The 22,505-nt window shown below is 37.6% G+C and overlaps 1 protein-coding gene across 5 annotated transcripts in view; it reads right to left on the bottom strand.

Moving 5' to 3' along the window:
* The window catches only part of LOC129718781 (homeobox protein prospero), a 206,568-nt gene that overhangs the window by 86,069 nt on the left and 97,994 nt on the right, over window positions 1-22,505 (bottom strand). The window lies entirely within an intron of this gene.

Genomic DNA, 22,505 nt, shown 5'->3' with positions numbered 1-22,505 from the left:
TCCGCCGGCCAGAGCATCGCTACCGATTACGAGCGGTGTTGAAGGTCTGACGGATGACGGGCTGCAGAATCTATATCGCGGATGGGAGCTGTCGGTAAAGAAGGAAATGCATCCAAGGACTGGATGCTGGCGCGGTCGTTGATGCACAAAGTTCGGCGAATTTTTTTTCGGTGTGGATGCAATGGAGGCTGCTTGAATGTGCTCTAACAAGTATATGGGCAGCACAGGGTGGGCTTTTTATTTACCTCTGTCCGTTTACTGGTATATGAATTGCTGGTGTTTGTCCATACGTCATATTGATGCGTTGTCTGGGGTGCATTTGGAAGGATTCGATGAAATAACGTACGTCAGCCTGATTCGCAGACATTTCCTTCGCTAACCTTTTGTTAGGTTGATGATCTTCGATAATGCGCTGTTATTGGGATGGATGGCGAGAAACAGTGACGGCATGCAAGCCATTGTTTACCTTATTGATAGAACATCGATTGTCTTTTTTTAAAGGTTTACTTTCGAGATAACATACTGGTACGACATGACATTGTCGTGTTTCGGAGTACTTTAAATTTATCTCCGTAAATTATTTTTAACTAATCTTTCATTATTAAACGGAAATACGTTGATTCAATGTTACAGTTAATCTATGTAACAAGTAGGAAACGTACTGTTATAGTGATGTGTTTTTCTGAAGATGATATCCGACAAAATGTTGTTCCAGAATGATTATATCCAACAGAACTAAACCATAACTGGTTATTTCTTAAATAATTCCAAGTCGGAAATTTCCCGAATGTTACGATTTTGAAAGTTAATATTTCAAGCGTCATCTCTACTCAACGATATCAACAGAGGTAAAGTATTATCCAAATCGTCCATAATAAATAAAACAAATTAAATTCTCTGTTGCATACAAAAATTTCAACCTTAGAGTTTTCCACAGCGTTGACATACCGCTTAAAGGAATCGTGATAAAAAACAAGCAATATTATAACTAACCTAATTTTTAATTTATTGATTATAAAGAGGACTGATCACAGCGATTGAAAATTGCAACGATTTTTGTCTGTCGAAAGATAGTAATAATTTTAGCTGACATAGCTTCTACTGTTGCTACACCAGTAAAGCAGGTATTAGGCGAAGCAAATATTCACTATTTTTGGTACGAACTTTATTTGGACAAAATAAAATTCGTACCAAAAATAGCAAATATTTGCTTCGTGTAATACCTGCTTAAGTCTATGTAGTTCTAGTATTTCAAAATAAGGGGAGCACTTCAGAATCATTTTCAATTAAACACTCCCAAAAAATGGAATTTGTGGAACCATAAATCGACGTCCTACGACTTTTTAAAATTTAAAATGGTTACTTCGGCTTTCTGTAAATCCACAAAACCATAATCATATTCCCTATAATGTGGAATTAGGATGACATATAAGGACTAAATATCGATGTCCGGTACCAATTTTGATTCCAAAATAGCGACTTCCGCTTTCTAGAAAGCGAGAAGTAAAACTAAGAATTTTTTTTAATTGTCCTCAATATTGAAAATTCAACAACCTCGATGAGGTAAGAAAAAGTAAAGCCTTGGTGCTACATTCCGATTCGGAACCCGACCTTCTGTTTTATTATACACAGACTTCGCAGCCAACTGTTGAATGTACAGGACAATTGCGAGGCTGCCGCTACGATCCTATTGACACCATCAGTCTCTCCCGAACCGAGACTCGAACCTACGGCGACTGGCTTGTTAGACCAGCATCGTACCTCAAGACCAGCTGGGAGGATCCTGGATTATGTGTACGACGCCAGTTTGATAGCGAGTTCAGGCTTTTAAAAAGCTGTGAAAAACTGAAGAAAATATTCATGTATTCGATAATATTAGTATTTTCAGAACCGGGTCGTCTTGAAATTTATAATTGGTGTCCACAAGACGGGCCTGGTTATGTCTGTCTTTCTATATTGGAAGTTCTTTGAAACTTAAATGCGAAGTTGCCGTGTTTTGGTAATGGCTAGGAGTACCAAAAATCACAGGAATAGTTAAAAAGCTATAATCTATCTAGGACATATATTTCAAGCTTCGGGGCAGCACTTTTTTGCTTTTGGTGACCATATCTCTATTGTTGCCTAATGCATTTTAACCTCATGTCCGTATTAAAAAATCTAATTAACCCTCTAGTGCCCAAATTAATTTCTAAACGGACTTCGATAAAATTACTATAAACCATTATAAACACTTTTTAAGTATTTATTGAAGCTTTTCGGAATTTCGACTGAAGCCCGCCAAATGGCGGCATTGGGCACTAGAGGGTTAAACAAAAGTCCAGATCTGTGATTATGTATGTGTCGACATAACTTTTGAATGCTCGAACCGATTTCCAGCAAACTACGTGTTCTTTATGAAGGGTACATCGGTCATATTTTTGAATAAATATCAAATCATGTTTTTCGTTAAGTATCGTACAGTTTTCGTACAGAACAAAGGAAAACTATTGACTCAAGCTTCCTACTTAGCGAATACCGGACCATTCTCTTGGCTACCGCACGAGATATTTTTTTGCAAACTTAATGTGTTGGAAAATCTCTACCGTCTTTTCTCCCCCAGTTGTCGTATAATATTCCTGTTCATGAAGCTGTTTAAAATCTGCCATGACGTAAGGATTTCGATTTTCTCCTCGCTCCTGTCTTCCTGGCAGTCGACAAATATTCTCTAAACACTTTCATTACGTTGGCAACAAGTGATTTGGTCACATTCAACAATTTGACAACTTGGCGTTGACAATTTTCGCGAGCCAAATGACGATGAGTTGTTTCGCTTGCTTCGACGTCATTTTCACATCCGGAGAGTGAATATCAAAATCAAACATAAGGCATGATACTACACACACACACACACACACACACACACACACACACACACACACACACACACACACACACACACACACAAACACACATTTTTAAAATGAAGGGTGTTCAGGTTTTTTGATACACGATAAAATAATACGGCAAATTGAAGTTGACCAACTTTTGATTGTAACACCCTTTAAAAATGAGATAGTCATAGAAATTTTGTAAAAAGAGCTTGGGAAGTCAAGATTATCAATGCACTATGCAAAACTTTTGAAAGAATTCGACAACTGTAAGATAAGGGCCTTTAAGCAAAGTCGACGTCTAGAAACCGGAACATGATGTTAGACGTTATATTTCAATTCAAGATTGAGAAAAACCGAATAAAACTTATTCATCTTTGCTTTCATCGACAACTATTAGCTGTTTACTTCTAGATTTTTCAGAAATATCTTAAGTTGGTGATGTTTCAGACTTTTGTGCAAATGTTTCTGGAGAAGCGGTTCGAAACGTCTAAACGTCTAATCCACTTCGATCGATTGTTATTTTACAATCTTTACGACTTGATATAATAATAATAATTTCATAGAGGTGAGTCTAATAAATGTTAGGGAAAGTTGCTGAAACTCAGTTCTGCATTATTTGATGAAACTGGTAAACGCAGATTTTTTGGTGCTTCCAGCTAGCACATTTTTATAGACTTAAACGAGTTTCCTTTTAAACATAATGTGAAGAGACGAAGTTCATTAAGCAGACAGTATGTGAAGTAGGGAAAGCGAAAAATAAGCGAACTGGAAATATGATACAGATTTGGAAAAATATACCGCATCCCGACGGGACATGAACCCGCAATCTCCCTGTCTCCGGCATGGTGTTTTGACCAATTAAACTGCTGGGGACGGTGGTACTGTTCCACAATCTATATCGTATCACATTCCACTGCCGACTTATTCTATTGCTCATCCCTAACTACACACACTGCTGTGCAAGCTTTATTTATAGACTTAAAGGAATGTCTCATCACACACAGAAGAGTCAGCTGATGCTGATAACTCTTATAGACCTGTGTGATCGAGACCAAAGTCAGTCTGCGTCGTGCTTGCAAGTGCGACACAACAACGGAAGGTGCTCCGTACGGCTAAATTTTTCGAACTAAATTTCTATTTTTAACAACGGCTTTTACCCGTTAACACACAAGATCATTAAGCAGACAGTATGTGAAGTAGGGAAAAGCGAAATAACGAAGGAGACGAAACCTACGAGCAATTATTATGCGACACTTTGATGTAATTTGAAGCGTTTTGACAATGGCTAGGGGCAGTAAAATTCTCAGGAATGGTTAAAAGGCTATAATCTTTCTAGGGCAACTATTTTAACCATTTTTTCGCTTTTGTCGACCACTGGTATATAGGTATGTGTCATATCTCCCTTTTGTTTAGAATGGAATGGACATTTTAATCGTTCTTATTATATAACATATCGATAATCGCTAAACCCTGAACGCACGTTTTTTGGAAGCTCATGTTGAATAAGTTAAGAAACTGTATTTGATTGATCAAATCGGTGAACTCCTCGTTAACTGGAAGTCAATTTTTTTTGAATTCTTAGTTTTTCGTCAAAACTTCGCTTATCAAAATTGCTCTAGCTCTTGAATTCCTCAATAGAATTACTTTATTTCACGTATCATTGAAGAAGGAAAAGATAGGGTCTTTTTTCGCAAGTGGTTTCATTCAGAAAATTTGATTTTTGAACCTATCTTAAATTTGTTAACTCCACTCGAAAGATCATGCTTTTTTACAAAAAATATGTCAAAATCAAAGATGTATGTTGTCTAAAACAAAAGTTATATTGAAATTTTTTAACATGTTCGATTCGGCCGCTTGGTTTTTCGTTTAATATTACCCTAAAATTGTTGTATTACATGTCTTCATACAACATCTCCAACCGACTCATCATTATGAAATAGATGGAAAGGACATTCAATTAAAAATCGTCAGGCGATAGTGACGCTGTTAGCTTTCGTTTTCAATTTAAAATCATCTGTTTCATTTTCCACAGCCTTTTTTTAAATGAACCGACGGCAAGAATCATATACTCAAACATTTTTGATAGCGTAAATCGATGACAGTAGCCGAAAGAAAGAAAATGAAAGTGCAACTGTTCGAATTGAAATGACTCCATTCCATTTTTGTTTACATTAGGGATTATTCATTAATGATGTCACGCGTTTAGGGGGGGAGGGGGTATCAATTATTGTGACAAATGTCATATATGACAAATGTCACAAATGTGAAATATGGGGGAGGGGGGGTTAGCTTGAGTGTGACATCACATTTTAATTAAACAAAATAAATAAAAAAGTCCAATACCTAACCACAGAGATCAACTCAGAACTATTTATAATATTTCCATCATTTATTTATAGTTCTACGATCTCTTTTTTTGCTTAAGATTTGCTTTAGATAAAATAAATGACAATTTTTTTCTCGCTAAAAAAGCATAATGTTCTTTAATTCTGTTCTACCGTGCATGTTCATTTATGAATGACAGCGCAATTTCATTAATTTTTAGTGTCTCGCAATCCAATCAATACAAAAATTGTGACAAAATGCAAATAAGAATGCTTGGTATTGTAACATGCGGAGAAGATTTGGATTGCGAATTGATTGAAGAAGAGGAACTAAATATTGATGGTTTTCCAAAAATCAGCAATGATGCTGCAGTTAATGTCTAGGCTTTCTATGTCGTCAATATGCGACTCCATCAGCAGCATCCTTGGACTAAGATTTAAACGCCTTTTCTAGTTATCTTCTATAATCTTCATTTCCTCTTAGTTTCAGTTTTTCTTTCAGTAAAATCGTTCTTATTAAGAAAAAATACATTCCTAACAATTTTCTCGATTTTCCATCAATTATCACCAAAGAAGGGGTTTGGGGATGTAAAAACGTGACGTAATTAAGGGTTGGGGGGGGGGTCAAGGAAGTTGTGATAACTTGTGACAAGGGGGAGGGGGGAGTTAAGTTTTTCCAAGTTTTGCGTGACATCATTAATGGATCGTCCCTTAGTGCCGGTGTCAAGATTATCGACGGTCAATCTGACGTGGCCTGTCATCGGATGGGAGCGGGCGAACGTGTGTGTAGCTAGTTAGAAGTATCAAGGTGATCTGTGCGCAACTCCACAATTCTTATCGAATTTATTCAAAGTGAAGACACTAAACGTAAAAGTAATTTATAACCTTGGAAAGCAACTTCTAATAGCTGGTTTACTTATATTAAAGAATATTTCAACAAACCAAAAATCCTTGTGGGGCTTTAATATTCGAAAACTTCCCTCTAGTTAGTTCTACCAACACGCATAGCAAAAGCAATTTTTGTTTTGAAGTCATGTCTTGAGTTTAGAAAAAGTTGGCGGTCCGCATTCGTAAATGGATTTGCTTGAACCCTTTTGAAAATATTCAAAATAGCCGATGGAAAATATCTCCTAAATTGACAAATAATTGGTGTAAGTTATTGCATCCGGGTGTATTTTTTGTGCAAGCAGGTGCAACCTGCACAGTTGGCACATGAAGATATTAACAGATTCGTTAATTTTGCGGTGAATTACGCCGGTTAGTTAAACCAAAACATATATCATAGGAATACGTCTAATTAATTTTCATGCTAAATTGCTCAACAGTGTAGAAATAATAGAGGATCTTCCTTATTACAACTTCTAAATCCAGAAAAAATCCTAGGATATTGATTATAGAAATAAATATCGTATTTGATTGGCCTTTACTAACATCAAATTTACTATCTAAGACCCCTTTTTCCCCTTTCCACTCTAATGAGATGATTAAAATATAAAGTCATTGAAAGACATTGAACCTACAAACTGTACATACCGAATTAATTGCGATCAGTTCAGCGGTTTGCAATTTATTAAAGGTTGACATCGCACACCCTCTTCCCCCTCCTTTCAGTGCCCTTGAGATACATCAAAGTCTCAGATGGCATAATACTCTCGCATAAACACGTATAATCATATTCGATAATTGTTCGTTCAGACTTTAGGGTGACTTTATTTATTATCTAAAGCAAAGTAAAGCCTTGGTGCTACATTCCAAATCGGAACCTGACCTTCTGTTTACTATACACAGACTTCGCAGCAGTGTACAGGACAACTGCGGGGCTAGCACTACGATCCTACTGATACTAACAGTCTCTCCCGAGTCAAGACTCCAACCCACGCTGACTGGCTTGTTAGGCCAGCATCGTACCTCGAGACCAGTTTCCCTTGAAAAAGACGCATTCTCTAACCAGTTTCCCTTGAAAAAGACGCAAACCTAGCGTCGAAACGTCGGGACGAATTAAAACAGTGTCGTTTAAAACAGTTTCATGACTGCTGAGCCGTAATTACTACATATTAATTTTTCGGAGACGAACCAGCCGAAGGCTGAAAATCTCCTTAAAAAAAGAGAAATAAAAAAAACATATTAAGCTTACTACATATTTAATATTCGATAATTTTTGTATGCAAATTTGCACGGTTGTGAGAAAGGAGTTTCCAAATTTACAAAGTACAAATTTATCACTCCCCCCCCTCCCTCTGTTACGGAAAGTTTTGGTTTTCTTAAAAAGAGGTAATTGTTAAGCATGATTTATTTTAAAATTCAAATCTCAAAATACACGCATGAAGGTAAGCGGTATAAATCAATAGCATAAAAATTGACTAGTCATATACAAACATAAGTCTTGTAATAAAGTTACATAAGTTTCCTAAAAACACCTATTCAAAAGAGTTAATCTTCATAATTAATGAATGAGCAGAAGATTTTCTTAAATATGACACCACAATAGCTATCTTAAACCGTTTTTATAGCAGACAGGTATTCGAAAAATTACGTACTAAACGATTCAGGCCGCCCTAGTACTGGTCAACTTCGGACCAACCCAACCACTTCTAGAGCTGCTATGTACAAGTGAAAAGTAAAAATACAGATACCGGCGGAATCAATGCTGATGTCAGGATCCATTCACCATCATCGACGTCAGCAGCACCATCGTCAGTATCATCATCGTCGTCGTCATGCTCATCGTTATCGTCATCATCATCATCATCGTCATCATCATCATCATCGTCATCATCATAACCGCCACCATCCCACTATGCCAGAAATAAGAGCTGAAAAATCGAGATCAACTATAGAGGCAATGCGTTTCCGCGCACATTCATCATCCAGTGGCAGCAGCAGTTTGCAGGGTATCCTGGCTAGGCTCAACTTGTCGGTGGGTGGTCAACTGTGGGTGGTTCTTCATCAGCCATCCGGCTATCGTCCAAACAAGCGAGCGGGTAATGCATTTCCAAAAAGTAGAACCAAGATGCACTGGAAGCGGTGGTGCCGACCGAGTACATAGCGAAAATGCATTTCGCTCTTCCGGGTTTATAGTGATGGAAGTTTTCCCACTCACTCCGTACGCAGCTAGAATGGAAATGATTGGACTGTATGTACAACCTAACCGGGATGATGCGTTAAACATGCATAGGCATTTTTGATTCGATTCGGAACTATGGCCAAAGCCGGACCATTCTAAGCTCGGGGCCGTATTGGGCTGCATTATGCGGTGGGTTGAGTGTCAGCAGTTGCGAGTCTAGCGAAGCTGGTAGGAACGCAAAAAGGCAATAATCTCGCTCTCACCGTGCAGTTGCATTGTTCACCAGCCATTCTGATATCGGCTCCTGGTCCAAGTTTTCAACTGAGAAATCACTCTACGCATCTAGCCGCAATCGATGGTGCGTCCGGTACGGTTGGCGCCACGACAGGCAATGTGATGCAGGCCAAACCTTCGGTGCGTGCTGTACATGAACTGGACTGCACCACCCAATATCGATCATGAGTGAGCCAGTACTGTGGGTTGGGATTTTTTGGGGCCTACTCACGCGTTATACGTTTGGACGCTGGACGGAAGGACAGCTGAAACTGGGAAAAACTTTGCATGTGCAAGGATGTGCGTTAGATACACGTTATGTACTGCATCGGATGCGAGGCATGCATCACTACTGGAAACGCCAAAGATGCAATATTCGGGGAGGTGAACGTGAAATCGTTGTGGAGGAAATAAAATAGGATTAATGCTTTGTAGGCTTATGTAGGCTCAGTTTCTCTTCCCATGTGCTATTATTGAGTTGCAGTTGCATCGGATGCACTTTCGAAATGCAATGGAGTAAAGCACACAAACGATGCACACACATGGAGGAAGCTGCACATACCGAAGAGAGTTTGGGTTTGAGTATCCAACGCAACGTTAGATGACTGTTTGCAGCATGGGTGTGGTCCGAACGTGTTTTCCCTGTATTCTCCAATGGTACAGCACAGCCCGCAATGTTCAGAAACTGGAGCCTAAACAAAATTTAATTCTGTTTGAATTGCCGCTTCGTGATGTTGCATACAGCAGCAGCTCGTGAAAATGCATCCTACAGGATATGTACATTATGGGGACTGCTGGACTCAGTTTGCATAACAGTTCTTTAATAGCAGACCTTCTGATTTCATTGATAAATAGATTGAAAAAAAAACTCGAAATTTCACGTCGTAGAGGAGTCAGTTTTAAACAATCGCCCAACAGTGAAGTTCTTTTTTCGTTTACTGACAACAGGGTGAAATATTACGATGCCCAATAGTAATGAGCGCCTCCAGGAGCACAAGTATATTCGAATAATGAATGCTCAGCATTTCCATGACTATTGCCGCTATGTTATTCGTGTGTTTTTTTCGCTGATTCCACCGATGTTGTTTCGATATTCACCCCAGTGCTTTTAGATGATACTATTTCAAATAACTTGTTTGAATATTGTTTGGTGGTTTTTGAATATACCTAAAACCATCTGATTTGCTTTAAGGTATCATATTCCATTCTAATAAACGTTTTCAGCTATTTTTGTTTCCAATTCGGTGGACCCGTGCGGAATTATGCATTATTTTACATTACGTCTTTTACCCGATTGCAGTGCACCGGGAAAGACCGCAACATTCTGATTGACGTATTCCCCAATCAGAGTTATGCTATCAATTTTGAATCATAACCGGTACTCAACGTCCCACGGGATGCCACATAACAAAAAAAAACAATCTTCACCCTTGATGAACTTTCCGTAATACAAGTGCAACTGAAAAAAAAACTACGACTGTACTTCCAAACGTGGAAGTCATTGCAATCTGCGATTGAAGCAGTAGTTAATTTTCAGGCTATGTGGAAAATGCGTTGTGCATCTGACCTGCAGAATTGCAGCAGGGAAGGCATCATACCACAAAGAAGTTGGTTTTATATTTTCAGTTGCGGCAAAAGGTAGCAGGAAAGTCTGCAGAAGTGCATTTTTATTTTCGTTTCAGTAAAAAATCACATATTAGGTAATAATGAGTGTACTACTTCGCAGCCGGTCTGTGAATTTCCTGGTCCGACAGGTTGTAAATAACGCCGAAGCAAGCTGGAAAAGACTGGAAATCCTACGCAGGATAACGAAATGTACAGAAATCACGAGGCCTCATTGGAATAAAGCAGATGATAAGGATTTTATTTGATTCTTTCTATCCCATTTCCTGCTGCTGTGTAGCTTATAATGAGAAATTTAAGGAGTTTTCTATATAATCGCACACTCAAATCCGCGTAATGGGAGTTCGTTACAGCCGTATTTTCGCACAAATTTTGTGTACCTTGGCGGGAACATACAAACACACATACACCAAACGACTGACGAAGCTTATGATTTGGAGGGATTTTCCAGATGGGCTGCGAAAAAGACTGCCAGTTTCCTGTCTCCTTCCTTTAACCATCTTCCGCCCCAGCCAATGCACCTAAAAGAGTGCCAGATGCAGCGAGTTTTCGTGGAGAGTTATGATTTATGCCTATGTATCAGTTCAAGTTGCCTCTTTTTGCCCCGTTCAGACAGGTCGTTTTTGGTGCACCATACAAAAAAATTAAAAATTAAAATAAAAGTTTTGATACAGAATGCGGAACAAACTCGGTTGTGGCTAGATGTGCGGGAAGGGAAAAGTGCAGTTTGCATTATTACATAAGCTAACTGCATCCGCCGTAGGTCTGGAACTGCATCCACGAAAATAAAAACGAGAATTTGCGCGATAGAGTTTGGGAGTACCCCCATCAATGAGGCGAATTAGAATGCTGGTGCCCAAGTTGTCGTAGTCGTCATCGTCCTCAGTCAGTCAGTCAGTCAGACCTGTACGCTTTATATTCGCATGCAACAGCAGACTGCGCCAGCTAGCGCTGCATCATCACGAGGCCTTCGTCTCAACCGGTAGAACCGTCTTGAAGCGAGCTCAGTTTTTAGCTTTTCAATGGTATTGTGAAAAGTGTGAAAGGCCCCGGGAGTCGGAAGGATTAAAAGGCAGCTGGGTGTCATTAATTTCGGTTGCGAGTCCTAGTGGAAAATGGTAAGACCGCCGGAATCAAGCAAGCAGACGTTGTGTTCCGTAGATTTGAGTAAATTTTTCTGCAAGTCATTTTCTTGTCTACCTTTGGAAGTGGGTGCAGTTTTAATTTCACGTCACACTTTATTGGAGCCGTTGGCACGACCTAGCTGAAATTCAAATTTCTACCTGAGTGGTAGAACTAATTGAAGATATTGCTCCTGGAAATCTAGAATGAGCGCTACGACGATCGTCTTAAGCAGGTGAGACTTTGCTCGTGCTGTAGCTGTAAACAACCTTCGTAAATTGTTTGGGATACTTTTACCTCATTTTAGCTGGTTTCAACAGCAAGCCTAATTCTTCGGGCGAATAGGTTTATTTGTACTAGAATAAGTTTCTTTGACATATTCATCAGTTTTGCTCATATTTTTGTGTGATTTTGTATGGTCCCTTAAAAATCAACTTTTACCTGTGTACAAAAATTTATGTGTCATTTAAACGAAATTTACTTATATTTTAACCCCTGTAATTAGATGGTTTTAAAATTTAGATACGCTCAAGTACAGAGTATGGCTATATATCTATTATTTTTTCAAGAAATAAAAATTTTTAAAATGAATTTTTTACTGAGCGTCTTAGTAGAATGGAATTGAATATTAAGAATAGGTTATGTTTCCATTTAATTCTACTGATATCAGTCCACATATGGTGGTTGTGTGTAGCAACCATTATACGTATCTGTGTACGGTATCAGAGTGTTTTCGATTTTTTGTAATAGAAATGAATGAAAACATAACCTTTTCCTAATATTCAAAAATTTTTAAGATAAAAAGCAATGTAGGGTTTCATTATTTTTATTATTTTTCCTTCAGAATGTACACCAAAAATATACCGAAAGATTTGCATATTAACCTGAATTCTTGAAAGAAAAATGAGCATGCTGATTATTTCATCACATGAAATGAATGTGACTCAATTATCGTTTCATCTTGAAGTGTACAACTCATGATCAGTGCATGTTACGACTAGCAATCGACAAGATCCATCCGATTTTGCAGAATCAATTTTTTTAGTTAATTTTATTTTGAATCGATATTTTTTGTACGATTTTCTATTGAGTTGACTCTTTCAAAGCTGATATTAGCAATATACGAGATCGATACTTTTTCCAGTAGAAGCGACCTTTTTACGTAGATTATTAGACTACACTTGAATCCTCTCAATTCATAATGAAATGCTGGTTTGATCTATTGGATCCATTTCTAGGAGAAAACAGACATGATTAGAGTACATCAGCTCATAGAAGCGAGTTGCCCGCGTCGTTCGTTGTGTTGTTGTGTTTCTCTCCATAGTTGACGCATCATAAGGGGAGAAACGATAGCAACAGGTAAATACGATACATTCTTTTTTTACAAAATATTCGATCATCAGTGTTAAATAATTACGATTTGATCGGGTTGGTTCGTTAAAAGTACATTTCTCGAAAAACTTCACATAGCTACCCAGCTGTGCACATTGAGAAACACATTGATCTTCTGTGTGCACTTACGGCGAGAGATATATCGTAAAAAGGAAGGCGAAGAGAGTGCACCAACACCGGTACTAATTTACTAGAATGGGGAAAGTGATCGATTTTCCAGAACCAGTTTTTTTGGTTCCATTTGGGGCCCCAAATAATCTTCGCTTGGCGTATTGCGTTATAAACCTATTTTTGCCTTGTAACAAACCTAGTTTTTTACCATACACTTTCTATCGAGCTTAGCAACACTTTATAAATACACTACATTACGTTACAGTATAGTATTTTAGATGCTTAACAACTTTGCCGAAGACGCTGAAGAGCTAGATGTCTTTAAAAAAACTATAGCTGTTTCAAGTTAGGTATTTCGAATTAAATGCTAAATATCATTTTTTCTGCCAACACTTCCAGTGTACCTGCGTCAGTAGGATCTCTCTTAGAAAAAAAAACCTGTCGTATCGAGTTTACACACTCATCTGAATCAAGCAAACAAATATATGTCAATATTTTTGTAGCAGGTTGGATCTACAACATGTTGCACAGGTTACTTCTGATAGAAATCCAACTGACGTCGGTACATTGGCAGTGTTGGCTGGCAAAAAAAATGAATTTCAACATCAAATTAGGCTTACTTTGAACGGCTATAACTTTTTTTTTGACATCCTAGCTGGTCAATGCCCTCGGCAAAGTGTTATCTACCTACCTTTTGAAGCCTTGAAACGTATGGTTTAAACCATTGTGAGTTTTCTCGAATGTAAAATGTAAAAAGCAGGTTTTTTGATATGCAATGCACCAGGCGTAAACAAAATCAATTGACTTCCGATTAATTTAGAATTGTTTGGAGCACCAAATAGAACAAAAAAACTTGGTTCTGGTTTTGTGCTGTCGAGCTTCACCTTTTTCATATATCAACGTCCCACTCTAATACTTACTCGCTTGGTTTATAGGTATTCAAAAATCGTAAGAAGCGATTCTTTTCATCGCTTGTCATAGTAGTAATCTTTGGCTACCTACTTATTGATATTGTTTTTTTCGTTTCTGAGGTGTACTCGACTATAGAACAGCAAAATACCACCCATGATGCTTAGAGTTAAGAATCTTCAGTCAGACACCATTTTAAATTAATGCAAGATGACGATTCCCGGTTTCTAGTATTTCCGATACCAGGATGATGCCTCGAGAATGAAAATCAACATTAGACACCATATTGAATTCAAGGATGGCAACTTCCAGTATTTTTGCAAACAGTGTGGAATTATCAAAAACCATATACATGAGTATTGCCGGAGCCGAGTTGATGTTCGGTGGTGGAAAGTTAAGCTTAGACGCCATATTGAAATCCTAGATGACGACTTTGATGGGTATTTCTGAAAAAAAGGGCAAAAAACCAAATACTACTCAATATAGATATTTCCGTTCTTTGCATTCTAAGTATATTAATGATGCATGGTTTGTTCTAAGACTTTGATTATTTGGTACGAAAATTATATGCTTAGATTTTATTGCCGAGAACTCAACAGCAGATAAATTCAGCAAAATGTTCTACAAGTTTTCGGTAGAATTTTCAATAACTTTGGCAAACAGATGTCAATACATGCTGGTTTACGGTAGATCAATATATTTGCTGATTGTTCGTCGAAATATATTGCTGACATTTGTTAAGAACTTCGCCGTGCTCTATCAGTTGTTGGGAAGTTTGCCGAGATAAATTAAATGTGTATTTGAGAGGTTTATTGGGCAAGAATGGGAAATAAGAGATGATTTTAAATTTTAAAATCCTGAACAACGCCGAGTACGTTCAGCATATTTATAACTTAAAAAGTGATCGGTGATACCTACAGGGTGTTCAATAAGTTTGAATACACTTCACACAGGGTGTTCAATAAGTTCGAATGCACTTCAAGATGTGTTAAAAAATGAAAATACAAGATATTCTCGACTGAATCAATTTTTACTGAAGCAATATTTATTGAGAACCTTTACGATATGTAAGCTGGGAGCACACCCCTTTAGTGCTGTATGATGGGTTTGAGACGTTTTTTTTTTAAATCGCGCGAGGCACGCATCTGGTCCATCGGTATCTCGTCTTAGATCTTGGAGAGAAGCCTTTTGAATTTGTTCATAGTACTTACTTAATGTTCGCTCTGTTTAATGTAAATAAGGGGATGCAATGTGGGTATTGAAGGACGTATTTTCGGAACCAGGTTGATACTCAGAAGTTGAAAATCGACTCCAGATGACTCCAGATGCCTCTCGCTGAAACTAGGCCACTAGGTGCACAAGGTCTTTCAAATTTGATATAAATGCACATAGGTATTAGAACTAGAGAAAAAATGATAATGCCATTTTTGTTTGATCGAATTTGTTGACCCCTTGGTCTCCAAGGGGTGAAACAGTTTTCAGAAAAGTTGAAATTTTAGCAATTCTTGATGTATTATTTGAGCTATTTCTCTAAAATTCGTTATGTAAAGTACTACAAGTAGCACTTTTCTGTAAAAAGGAATGATAGGGCTTTCAATTGAAGCAATCAGAATTCAGCTCGCCATCTTGAATTTGGCCGCCATCTTGGATTATATCAGAAAAATGCAATTTTGACCATGTTCGCAACTACCGATTTCAGATCTGAGACCAGCATTTCCCAAACTGAGTTTCGAAATATTCAACGTACACCGCGCGATCAACGTTGTAACCTGTCTACTGAGACCAAGTGGATGCACATGTTATAGCCCTACTAGCTCCATATATCATAATCGATTGATGCTACAACTAGTACGCTACTACTGTTTTTTTTTTGAGTTTAGTGAGAATAATGAATATAACACTAGCATGTTTGATACTAACAAAGCGATAGGTTTTTTACTGAGCAGTTCCACAAAAAATGTCCTAGTTATAAAATTTTATTTGAATTGTCATTTTTAATTTGGCTGAAACTTTGCATAGATATTTTTATAGGTAAAAGATGTCATTTTGTGCTATTGGTTCAGTTTTTTAGAGCACGACTAAGTTTTGAGAAGCTATTGAAAATGCTTTGATTTTTTTCCAGTTTTTTTTTTTTTGTTTTGGCTTTCCATAACAAGCATCATTTACGTTTTTTGTGTGCTGACAAATATTGAAATAGGGACAAGAATTCTTTTGACATTCATCTGGCAGTTCTTTCTTTCGACTTGTGCAAGCAGTGTGAACACCGCCATACAAACAGGTTCGACAAAGTATGTCGAACGGTAAATCGAGCAGACTTCCGATTTCTGCAGTGGTCAAAATCAGACCGATATGTCTAATAGTCTAAACGTACCTTTAGTAGCAAGCTATGATCTATACAGTACAGTCCATTTTACCACAGTAAAACTCCTGCCATTCGACTAAATCGAGCGGCAGAAAATGTGGTAAATTTTGACGTCGACAAATGATAGTGATAGAATGAATATTGGTGTTGGGAAGAACATCGGAGCATATACCCTACATCATATTGTTGTTTGCTTGCCTAGGTGTGCGTGTTTAACTTCTCAAATTTTATTTGAATTCAGCGTTACCCGTACTTCGTGATGAACAAAACCGCATTGAAGCGATTGTGTGCAACTAAAAATCGAAAAGGTTTGTTTTGAATGACACTTTTTGTTAAAAAGTTAGCCATGTCTTCGTCTAGTACAGAAACGAGTAACAGAAAGTATCGAAAGATTCTGACGGTGTCCAAATGAAACTTTTAAAAGCTAAAACACCGCTGATTGAAAATAAGCCTCGTCAATTATCATATCATTAATTCATTACAATGGTGCTCATCATCGTGAATATGCTATACTTATATGTTACACTGGTAGACACCGTGACAAACCTTGTTAATTTGAATGATTGCTAACTTTTTATTTGTCCAAGTTTGGGTTTAACAGCTTTCTTCTGATTAACTTATCTGTACGATTGGAATAATTTCGAACATATCCCTACTCCTACCTGAAATGACTTCCTGTATTTACTTCGTCCCAAAGACCGGAACCAGCAGCATTTCGTTTACCCTTCCTGATTATCCTTCTTTCATAAAAAAAAAACAAAGAACAAAATACGATGAAACAAAACCCAGCAGCATGTTCAGAACCTTCAAGATGAGTAACAGACACCAGTTCTCAATTGTTAGAATATTTCGGTTCGTTGACCAATACTTGTATACAGGAGGTGGAATGTTTGTATGAGCTAAGGACAATTCCACTTGAATTTCTACCTTGACTTACGTCTGCACGTTCCTAGCCAAATTTGTCGAATTTTACGCATCTCTCTTTTATACTGGGTAACTGTGAAAATGAGACCGCCTGTTTTCAATCAAGTCAGTTAAACATTACATCAATACATTCTTTCTAAAACAGTTGGAAAAAATGTCCGGTCACTAAAGGGGCTGACCACTGTGACATATTCATTCGTTGGCGGGAGGGTGCCAAATTGCATTATAATGACATTCTATTCATTATCGTTAGAAGCCAAGGTGTGAAACTGTCCGACCGTTTTTACGGATGCCCTTCCTGTTGTCACATATGCATAAGAATTATAATAGGTTTATAAACCTAGAATCCAAGATGTAGCTCGTTCTTTCTAAAAACCAAGCATGTGAAACATATGCTGGGTCCGATCCGTTTCAGAAGAATAAATTCGATCGATGTTTTTGAAACAAAAATCCCTAATATAGTTTCTTCGACACGATTTTTTTTCCAATGCGTTTCCTTTCATCATCGGGCATCCTTGACTTGGATCAACGCCCGCATGTTGCGTATTTTTTTCCATTCCGGTTTGCCTGATCCTTTGTGGCTAGATTCACAAACCGGCTGCTGCGCGAGATCAAATGAATCTACCTCTGTTTGCATTGTCAGATGATATATGTAAACATCTTTCAGAATTTCCAGCAGTCATTGGCAGTCTCAACAAGATAACTGTGGCCCGTGCCTCTGTATTTTTTTTGTTAGCGATAGATACTAAGGTTGCCAGAATGAGTTTCAGAAAAAATTCAGGAAGTGAAAGAGCAAAATGGAAAACGATATGCCATATTGTGCCACTTTGGTCGATAGAGTTCATTGATGCATCCGATCAATTCGCTTAAAGAACTACTGCAGATCGAATTTATCGAAGCAAAATAAACAGCATCTTTAAAGTTCCTCCAATGTTGAGAATTGGATTCAGAATAAAAACTTTGAACTCTGCTTCAAACATGACCTTTAAAATACTTTTACCAACTGCAACTCCCCCTGCTACGACGGGATGATGATTGTTCCGTCATCCCGGTTTCGGTTCAGCGATGTTGCAGGAGGGCAATATGCTGAACCTTTCTTGTCGAATCGGCAACGGAAAACGAGGAAGTCCATGCATACAGCAAAAAGGTAGATAATGCGATGGCACACCGCCACTGGACGCGACGAGTGATGAGATGGGGCACGAGATCTCGCGGCGAGTGTTCACTGTTACAGCACACCTGGCCGTATTCTACGGGGTGCTCGATTTAGCGTGTAGCGGGGCGGTTGGTTTCTGCCCGTGTTGTCACAGGAAAAAAGCTACGCCAAATGAACGCGTTGTTTCCATGCGATTATTGTTTATAATTCGAGGGTAACTGTGTTATTTTCTTCATGAAAATTGAAAGAAAAAATCAACAAATAATTCAAATCAACAGTACAGTCTCTAGAATGGAGGTTCAAACTTTCTTCATTATACGTCTACCTGTTTCCAACACTTTTTTGTGCCATATTTATATTCATCTCGAGCATGGAAATTAATTTTCTACAGCTCGTCCATCAACAACATTTTAGTGAAGATTGCACAGACCATTTTTATAAAAAAAAGCATCAACAGATCCGAGTACACCATCCGATACGTTATGATGTACTGAATCTCTCGTCTCGTCTGAACGATATAAACAGCATAACCTCATGATCGATACCAATAACTAACTTGTTGGATGTTGAACAATTTTGTAATACGCTAGCTATCACTATTATTTCATTGCTAAGCGATAAATTTGACAAAAAGTTTCAAGGACAAATTTACGCGGAAAATGAACCAATCACATGAGGCATTCCTAGCACAAGCACAGACGACGTGAATGGACGACGTTGGAGCGTAAAAAAAACTGATGTCTTGAAAGAAAACGTGCTGGTAAAAGCAACAATACCGTAGTGCCGCAGGTCTCACGTCGTCTATGATTGCAGTAGGTTTTGCAATATTACCGGGAATCGATTTCCCGGGAAACGGGAATGAAAAATCGCATTTCCCGGGAATTCCCGGGAACCGGGAACGGACGAATTTTTTAGCAAAATGTGATTTTAAATGAAGTTTATCAGTCAAAGATAACAAAAAAAATGTTTAAAACTTCATTCTCAATTCGCATGAAAAACAAAAAACAAATAAAATACAAAACCTATTCAAGTTAACTTCAAAAATCCGTGATCGATCTTGTAGCATATATTTGCAGAAGAGGAGAATTAAGGGTCTTCATGTCGTCAAACAATCGCTTCAGATCCGTTGACAATTTTCCGTTAAACTCAAAAATGTTATTTCCTTCTGTAAAACTTTGATCAAGTCTGCTGAATCATCGCTGATGTTCGATTTCTAGAATACTTTCAAATCACCGATTACAGCTTTTGCTACACCTAATTGAAAACTGGTGTCCTATTCTTTCAGTTTGTTGAAGAGAAAACTGAGTGAGTGTTAGGCAGGCATTGGACGCGGAAAATATTTGCTATATTCGGGACGGATTTTTTGGGCAGAATATGTTTTACACTACAGTAAATATTTATTGTTTACTTGAGCAGTTGCAAACCTATTCGCTATTTTTTTTCTTTTTTCATTTAAATATATTTGCTATGCCATTGTGATATTTTTAAATAAACTGCGTCGCAAATCTAGTTTTCTAGTTTTGTTGAATTATTTATTTCAGGTCGCACTAGTTTGACGTATTTGATTTTATTGCAATATTGCATAAGAAACTATAGTGAATATTACAATTTTTCACGGAACTCGGGAATCCCGGGATCCCGGGAATCAATATTTCTGTACCCGGGATCCGGGAATCCCGGGAAAAGCTATTTCCCGGGAAATCGGTCTAAGTCGTCTAAGTAAAAAGTTTTTTTTATTTTGTTTTATTTTAGATATATACTAAATAATCGTGACCGGCATAATATCGAAAGAGTAAATTCCTTAATATACAAATTCATAGAAGAGCGATAATCGGCGAATGTTTGTGAATGTTTGGTCCATTTAATGAGCTTTATTAAGAGTCTTTTTATAACATTTAAGCATTGTTACATGGTATTTTTGGTTTTTAACCTAACAAATAATATGCCTATATGAGCTGTCTTCGTAATAAAGCGAATGTAATTGTTGGCACATGAAAAAAACCTGTTAAGCCAAGAACAGAAATTAATTTTTCTAAACTTTAATATCTTTGGAGTCTTCTTACGTTTGCCTTTTAGTGAACCTTTGTAAGGGTTTAGATATTATTTCAAAAGTATAAATTCATATAATAACTTTGATTTATAGAGTTAAATATGACAAAACCATTCAATATTATAACGTAAGTATTATTAAATTTGGTTTTTGAGGAAATAGAGTTGATCCCAATTTAAATGTATTATGAGAAACTCTTGGTGTTTCTTCAACAACAATGAAACGCTTGTGCCTTGTCGCAGAAATTTTGTTTGCACACAAATAAAACACTACAGGCACAATATCGCCAAGTGTAAACGATATTTTTACGAGTGTTGTTAAAATGATTTCTAAAAAGAGAAGGCTGAAAATAGAAATACGTAAGTCACTGAACAAACGAATTGAATATGTCTGGGGATTCTGTAACCTTTGTAACAAAATGTCTATCTAATTACAGTGTTTAGCCCCACGTCACCATTTCACACAACCCTAGGGCTCTATACCTTGTAGTATTTATATAAAATATCGAATATATTTCGCCAAGTTCACTTTTCCTTCCTAGTTGATTCCCTAGGAATTTATTTATTAATTTAAATTTCATCTGACATCGTGGTCTTAATGAATGGTTTTAGAACTAGTCTAAAGTTTAAAATACAGTTCGCAAGCGTTGTCTAAAACTGACACAAGAAACATTAAAGTCGAAAACGTGATAGCCTTCTTGAAAACGTCTCCGTATTGTGTTGACTGGATCGTTATCACCGTATACGGTGTTCCTTGGTTCTGGCAAAATAAGTTGCCGTGTACGCAGTACACGTGCGGGATCATAAATTCTCATGCGCTCCAGCAAGCAGGCAGGAATAGGTAAGTGTATTTCGTTTATTTCTTCGATAATTTCTCGAGAATTTGATTTTTAATTCATTAGTGTTTAATGTCTTAATGGGATGAAAATAGGACCAAATACTCTACCACTAATACATGAAACGAGCTCAGCCTTTTTAGATCAGTTAATGTTGATCGCGCGGTGGGAGTTAAAAATTTGACAACGAAAACTGTGTTCGAGTTCGTAAAATAATTCATATTCGATGGTTGCGGCTTGGTATAACTTAATCAATCAAGTGAATCTTGAGCCATCACCTACTTTTCATTCTAAAACCGTAGTCGGTACTACCAATAATAATTAATAAAAAGAGTCGAATCTATCACCGAGCATCTGTCATTGAAATCTACTAGCTATAAAGTATAGATTCAACAAGGTTTTATAAAATAATTTCAAACAACGATTGTTATTTCTATTCCTTTTTTGTTTTGTTTTTACTTTATATAATAACGAAAATGATAATGTCTGTTTGACGAAGTTTGCTAAAAAAATGTACATGTTTTTTCCATACTGTACATCAACACAACGAATAATTGATTAAACATCTAACAAATGGCTAAAAGAAATAAACGTGTGCATCATTAATTTAACTGGAAAGGCAAAAAGCATGTACCACTCTTCACCCTAAGTTAATTATTGCACATTACAATCACCGCACCAGCAGAGTAAACAATTCATGCACACCACCCACAAGTCGGGCTGAGCTTCCTCGTCAGCACATTGTTCCGTATGACTGTACGGAATTCGAGCTACGTACGTAGTGAAGTCGACTAGTGCGATCCAATATGTGGAAAGAGTGCAGCAGTAGTGTAGCAGGACAACGTTTGCATAGAATGCATTTTCCAATTTTACGCTCCTTGTCGAATCGAGATGAAAGAATTTACCCCCAAACACTAAACCCCCCATGTTTCTCGGCAGAGATGTTCATTCTTCAAACTACATAACGCTCAGCAACTTTTATTCTGTCTTACCTTTCACAATTAACGCAATGGTTCTTTTCAGGCTCCACCGGCCAGCGTACCAATACCAGCTTACCTAAGCCTAGCTTGATATAATCCAAATCAGAAGGGATTTGTCCAAGCAACATATTTGTAATTGAAAAACAAAAAGACCGGATTTTTCTGTTCGTATGATGGGCAGGGTCTAGTATGCACTACACATGCATAGATGCCACAGTAGTGAGTGGTTGCAACCTGCAGAAACGTCTCATACTACTTGCTTTAGATGTTTAGATCCTTTGAGCAGCATCCAGCCGTAAACGAGATCTACAAAAGGAAGTTTTTATTCAATCAACTTACTCGAGACTGGAAGCGTACACAAGCTCCGTGTACTGGTTGCTTCTTATGTGTAGCTGGCAATCACTAGCTGATAGCCTAGAAAAAATCTCTTATGCCAGTACGCTTTCGGTGTGCAACAGAATTTTCTACTCAGCTACCAGCTTATAGCGGATAGCATTTATATTTTCGTAA

Source organism: Wyeomyia smithii, chromosome 1, assembly GCF_029784165.1.
Source record: "Wyeomyia smithii strain HCP4-BCI-WySm-NY-G18 chromosome 1, ASM2978416v1, whole genome shotgun sequence".
Classification (NCBI taxonomy): Eukaryota; Metazoa; Arthropoda; class Insecta; order Diptera; family Culicidae; genus Wyeomyia; species Wyeomyia smithii.
The sequence above is the reverse complement of the archived record's forward strand: the minus strand, read 5'-3'. Positions and strand labels throughout refer to the sequence as shown.